We start from the raw sequence: 6856 nt of genomic DNA on the forward strand, positions 1-6856 counted from the left end.
CCAAGGGGACACGTTTTATAGCCACCTACAGAGAAAACACACACACACACACACACACACACACACACACACAATCATTGACTAATAATACTGTAACTCCAATGGACAAGACAAGTGTGTGTGTGTGTGTGTGTGTGTGTGTGTGTGTTTGTGTGTGTGTGTGTGTGTGTGTGTGTGTGTGTGTGTGTGTGTGTGTGTGTGTGTGTGTGTGTGTGTGTGTGTGTGTGTGTGTGTGTGTGTGTGTGTGTGTGTGTGTGTGTGTGTGTGTATTGAACTCACAGGTAGGTTGTCTTCTCTGCGGTAACCAGCGTAGACGATCCCGTAGCCTCCGCCTCCCAGACAACCCAGCTGTACAAACCTCTCTGCAACTGGATCAGGACTTGGCTCTCTACTGTTGCATTGTGGGGGCTGTAACGTGTCGATCAGCGTGGTGCTACTCTCTAAGGACAGATTCCCCTCTTCCTCTTCCTTCTGACTCCTCCCCCTCCTCTTCCTCTCTCCTCTTCCTCCCGTACTCCTCTCGGAGCTCTTCCTCCTCCTCTTCCTCTCTCCTCTTCCTCCCGTACTCCTCTCGGAGCTCTTCCTGTTCCTCCGCCTCCTCTCTGCTCTCTCATCCCTCAGGGTGAGTCGGCTGAGTCCCTCGTTCGCCCCTCCCTCATTGGCCAGAGGGCTGGTGTGGGTGTCTGAGGGGGGTATTTAAAGATGCAGTCCGAGATCTTAAACACTTCGTAACATATTGTACGTATATTACAATTTGTAACATTAACATACGAATTGCAAAAAAAACAATTATAATTGCCAGACGTAACATATCGTACGGATTACGTAGTGCACCATTTTCGGGAACCCAGTTTTGCAAACCTACTTTCTGAAATTATACAAAAGTTCTGGAGCATCACTTTAAGTTAAGTATGTTATAAAGCAACTTCTCTGTGTTGGCCCAATTTTTCAGTTTTTGATTTGTTAAAAAAGTTTGAAATATCCAATAAATGTCGTTCCACTTCATGATTGTGTCCCACTTGTTGTTGATTCTTCACAAAGAAATACAGTTTTATATCTTTATGTTTGAAGCCTGAAATGTGGCAAAAGGTCGCAAAGTTCAAGGGGGCCGAATACTTTCGCAAGGCACTGTAATTCTGTGTGTAATTCTATATATAATTCTGTGTGTAATTCTATATGTAATTCTATATGTAATTCTATATGTAATTCTGTGTGTTATTCTATATGTAATTCTATATGTTATTCTATATGTAATTATATGTATAATTCTACATGTTATTCTATATGTAATTCTATATATAATTCTGTGTGTAATTCTATATGTAATTCTATATGTAATTCTGTGTGTAATTCTATATATAATTCTGTGTGTAATTCTATATATAATTCTGTGTGTAATTCTATATGTAATTCTATATGTAATTCTATATGTAATTCTATATGTAATTCTATATGTAATTCTATATATAATTCTGTGTGTAATTCTATATATAATTCTGTGTGTAATTCTATATGTAATTCTATATGTAATTCTATATGTAATTCTATATGTAATTCTGTGTGTAATTCTATATATAATTCTGTGTGTAATTCTATATATAATTCTGTGTGTAATTCTATATGTAATTCTATATGTAATTCTATATGTAATTCTATATGTAATTCTATATGTAATTCTGTGTGTAATTCTATATGTAATTCTATATGTAATTCTGTGTGTAATTCTATATGTAATTCTATATGTAATTCTGTGTGTAATTCTATATGTAATTCTATATGTAATTCTGTGTGTAATTCTATATATAATTCTGTGTGTAATTCTATATATAATTCTGTGTGTAATTCTATATGTAATTCTATATGTAATTCTATATGTAATTCTACATGTTATTCTATATGTAATTCTATATATAATTCTACATGTTATTCTATATGTAATTCTATATGTAATTCTACATGTTATTCTATATATAATTCTATATGTAATTCTATATGTAATTCTATATATAATTCTGTGTAATTATATGTATAATTCTACATGTTATTCTATATGTAATTCTATATGTAATTCTGTGTGTAATTCTATATGTAATTCTATATGTAATTCTATATATAATTCTATATGTAATTCTATATGTAATTCTATATATAATTCTGTGTAATTATATGTATAATTCTACATGTTATTCTATATGTAATTCTATATATAATTCTGTGTAATTATATGTATAATTCTACATGTTATTCTATATGTAATTCTATATGTAATTCTATATGTAATTCTATATGTAATTCTATATGTAATTCTATATGTAATTATATGTATAATTCTACATGTTATTCTATATGTAATTATATGTATAATTCTACATGTTATTCTATATGTAATTCTATATGTAATTCTATATGTAATTCTATATGTAATTATATGTATAATTCTATATGTAATTCTATATGTAATTCTATATGTAATTATATGTATAATTCTATATGTAATTCTATATGTAATTCTATATGTAATTCTATATGTAATTATATGTATAATTCTACATGTTATTCTATATGTAATTATATGTATAATTCTATATGTAATTCTATATGTAATTCTATATGTAATTCTATATGTAATTATATGTATAATTCTATATGTAATTCTGTGTGTAATTCTATATGTAATTCTATATGTAATTCTATATGTAATTCTATATGTAATTCTATATGTAATTCTACATGTAATTCTACATGTAATTCTATATGTAATTCTATATGTAATTCTATATGTAATTCTATATGTAATTCTGTGTGTAATTCTATATGTAATTCTATATATAATTCTGTGTAATTATATGTATAATTCTACATGTTATTCTATATGTAATTCTATATATAATTCTGTGTAATTATATGTATAATTCTACATGTTATTCTATATATAATTCTATGAGTAATTCTATATGTAATTCTATATGTAATTCTGTGTGTAATTCTATATGTAATTCTATATGTAATTCTATATATAATTCTGTGTGTAATTCTATATGTAATTCTATATGTAATTCTATATGTTATTCTATATATAATTCTGTGTAATTATATGTATAATTCTACATGTTATTCTATATGTAATTCTATATATAATTCTGTGTAATTATATGTATAATTCTACATGTTATTCTATATATAATTCTATGAGTAATTCTATATGTAATTCTATATGTAATTCTGTGTGTAATTCTATATGTAATTCTATATGTAATTCTATATATAATTCTGTGTGTAATTCTATATGTAATTCTATATGTAATTCTATATGTTATTCTATATGTAATTCTATATGTAATTCTATATATAATTCTATATGTAATTCTATATGTAATTCTATATGTAATTCTATATGTAATTCTATATATAATTCTGTGTGTAATTCTATATGTAATTCTATATGTAATTCTATATGTCATTCTATATGTAATTCTATATATAATTCTATATGTAATTCTATATGTAATTCTATATGTAATTCTATATGTAATTCTATATGTAATTCTATATATAATTCTATATATAATTCTGTGTGTAATTCTATATGTAATTCTATATATAATTCTATATGTTATTCTATATGTAATTCTATATGTTATTCTATATGTAATTATATGTATAATTCTACATGTTATTCTATATATAATTCTATATAGAATTCTGTGTAATTATATGTATAATTCTACATGTTATTCTATATGTAATTCTATATGTAATTCTATATGTAATTCTATATGTAATTCTATATGTAATTCTATATATAATTCTGTGTGTAATTATATATGTAATTCTATATGTAATTCTACATGTTATTCTATATGTAATTCTATATATAATTCTATATGTTATTCTATATGTAATTCTATATGTAATTCTATATGTAATTCTATATGTAATTCTACATGTTATTCTATATGTAATTCTATATGTAATTCTATATGTAATTCTATATGTAATCCTATATATAATTCTGTGTAATTATATGTATAATTCTACATGTAATTCTATATGTAATTCTATATGTAATTCTACATGTTATTCTATATGTAATTCTATATGTAATTCTGCATGTTATTCTATATGTAATTCTATATGTAATTCTACATGTTATTCTATATGTTATTCTATATATAATTCTGTGTAATTATATGTATAATTCTACATGTTATTCTATATGTAATTCTATATATAATTCTGTGTAATTATATGTATAATTCTACATGTTATTTTATATATAATTCTATGAGTAATTCTATATGTAATTCTATATATAATTCTGTGTGTAATTCTATATGTAATTCTATATGTAATTCTATATGTAATTCTATATGTAATTCTATATGTAATTCTATATGTAATTCTACATGTTATTCTATATGTAATTCTACATGTTATTCTATATGTAATTCTGTGTGTAATTCTATATGTAATTCTATATGTAATTCTATATGTAATTCTATATATAATTCTGTGTAATTATATTCATAATTCTACATGTTATTCTATATATAATTCTATGAGTAATTCTATATGTAATTCTATATGTAATTCTGTGTGTAATTCTATATGTAATTCTATATGTAATTCTATATGTAATTCTGTGTGTAATTCTATATGTAATTCTATATGTAATTCTATATATAATTCTGTGTAATTATATGTATAATTCTACATGTAATTCTATGAGCATCATACTCACCTAGATCCTTCCCTGTGGTGAGGGAGCGTACTGATCTACATGCCATGGTAGCTAATCAGCTGATCAAAATCACAGTCTTAATCACTAGATCATCACATTGATCGTTTCAGAGCTAAGTGTTGCAGACATACAGACAGAGGCTGTCGTGGGCCAATGGTAAGTAGAGAGTAAACCCTCCGCTAGCCAGGTCTCTCTGTCCAGTAAGTAGAGAGTAAACCCTCCGCTAGCCAGGTCTCTCTGTCCAGTAAGTAGAGAGTAAACCCTCCGCTAGCCAGGTCTCTCTGTCCTGTGAAAGTAGCCTACAGAAGAACACCGTGGAATGAAGCCGTGACCTGTAGAATGCGTGATGTGATGATGTCACAAGAGAGATAGAACACGCCCGACGACGCTCTCCTCATTGTGACGTCATAATAGCGCCTGGAGACCGGAGAGGACTTGGTGGGATGTTCTCACTAGGCTACCTGGGGTGGCAGGTAGCTTAGTGGTTAGAGCGTTGGACTAGTAACCGAAAGGTTGCAAGGTCGAATCCCTGAGCTGACAAGGTAAAAAAATAATCTGTCGTTCTGCCCCTAGTTAAACCCACTGTTTAACTGTCATTGTAAATAAAAATGTGTTCTTAACTGACTTCGCCTAGTTAAATAAAGGTAAAATAAAAAATGAATGATACAGAAGTCACAAACTGATTGGAGAATTATGTTCATCACCCAATTTAATTACATCACTCTCAGTCTGCAGACCAGAATGTGTCAGAATGAAACAGACGGAGGCCCAGCTGGTCAAAAAGGTTTATTCACGGAACGTTCTGGAGTCAAGAATACAAAACAATTCATTTATACTGACTTCGCACGCACACACATACACACAAACATATACACACACACACACACACACACAAACATACACACACACACACACACAAACATACGCACACACATACACACAAACATACGCACATACACACAAACATACGCACACACATGTCCTGCTACACTGTCTGTCTCACTTCCCAGCCGACAGAGATAGTGACCTTGTCCTGCTACACTGTCTGTCTCACTTCCCAGCCGACAGAGATAGTGACCTTGTCCTGCTACACTGTCTGTCTCACTTCCCAGCCCACAGAGATAGTGACCTTGTCCTGCTACACTGTCTGTCTCACTACCCAGCCGACAGAGATAGTGACCTTGTCCTGCTACACTGTCTGTCTCACTTCCCAGCCCACAGAGATAGTGACCTTGTCCTGCTACACTGTCTGTCTCACTACCCAGCCGACAGAGATAGTGACCTTGTCCTGCTACACTGTCTGTCTCACTTCCCAGCCCACAGAGATAGTGACCTTGTCCTGCTACACTGTCTGTCTCACTTCCCAGCCCACAGAGATAGTGACCTTGTCCTGCTACACTGTCTGTCTCACTTCCCAGCCCACAGAGATAGTGACCTTGTCCTTGAGACGTACTCCCAGTTCTCTCCCAAATCTCTAGTCAGGTCGGCACCGAGCTCAGACAGTCTGTGTTTAAAATACCATAAAGACATATTGTTTCACCCTCATTCTGACGAGGACTACACATTTATTGATTATGATTTCACCCTCATTCTGACGAGGACTACACATTTATTGATTATGATTTCACCCTCATTCTGACGAGGACTACACATTTATTGATTATGATTTCACCCTCATTCTGACGAGGACTACACATTTATTGATTATGATTTCACCCTCATTCTGACGAGGACTACACATTTATTGATTATGATTTCACCCTCATTCTGACGAGGACTTCACATTTATTGATTATGATTTCACCCTCATTCTGACGAGGACTACACATTTATTGATTATGATTTCACCCTGATTCTGACGAGGACTACACATTTATTGATTATGATTTCACCCTCATTCTGACGAGGACTACACATTTATTGATTATGATTTCACCCTCATTCTGACGAGGACTACACATTTATTGATTATGATTTCACCCTCATTCTGACGAGGACTACACATTTATTGATTATGATTTCATACATTCTGATCAATATGTTTCAGAGCGGAATATTCTAATCATTCAATTAACAGACAATTCTCACCTATCAGAGGGCCCCGGTGCACAGAGG

The 6856-nt window shown here is 30.9% G+C and overlaps 1 protein-coding gene across 2 annotated transcripts in view; it reads right to left on the bottom strand.

The window, feature by feature from the left end:
- Window positions 1-724, bottom strand: part of LOC118948740 (serine/threonine-protein kinase pim-2) — a 4459-nt gene extending 3735 nt beyond the window's left edge. Inside the window, exons 1-2 of one of the 2 annotated variants that reach the window (XM_090188384.1) lie at window positions 280-724; window positions 1-25 (exon numbers count right to left, since the gene is read on the bottom strand). The exon at window positions 1-25 is cut by the window's left edge and continues 23 nt beyond it. The gene's annotated coding sequence lies outside the window, so the exon portion shown is untranslated. The remainder of the gene's footprint in view (window positions 26-279) is intronic. The other variant, XM_090188387.1, reaches the window with a different exon arrangement.
- Window positions 725-6856: the final 6132 nt, after the last annotated feature.

Source organism: Oncorhynchus mykiss, chromosome 10 (assembly GCF_057628025.1).
Source record: "Oncorhynchus mykiss isolate SJ-2025 chromosome 10, ASM5762802v1, whole genome shotgun sequence".
In the NCBI taxonomy this organism is placed as follows: Eukaryota; Metazoa; Chordata; class Actinopteri; order Salmoniformes; family Salmonidae; genus Oncorhynchus; species Oncorhynchus mykiss.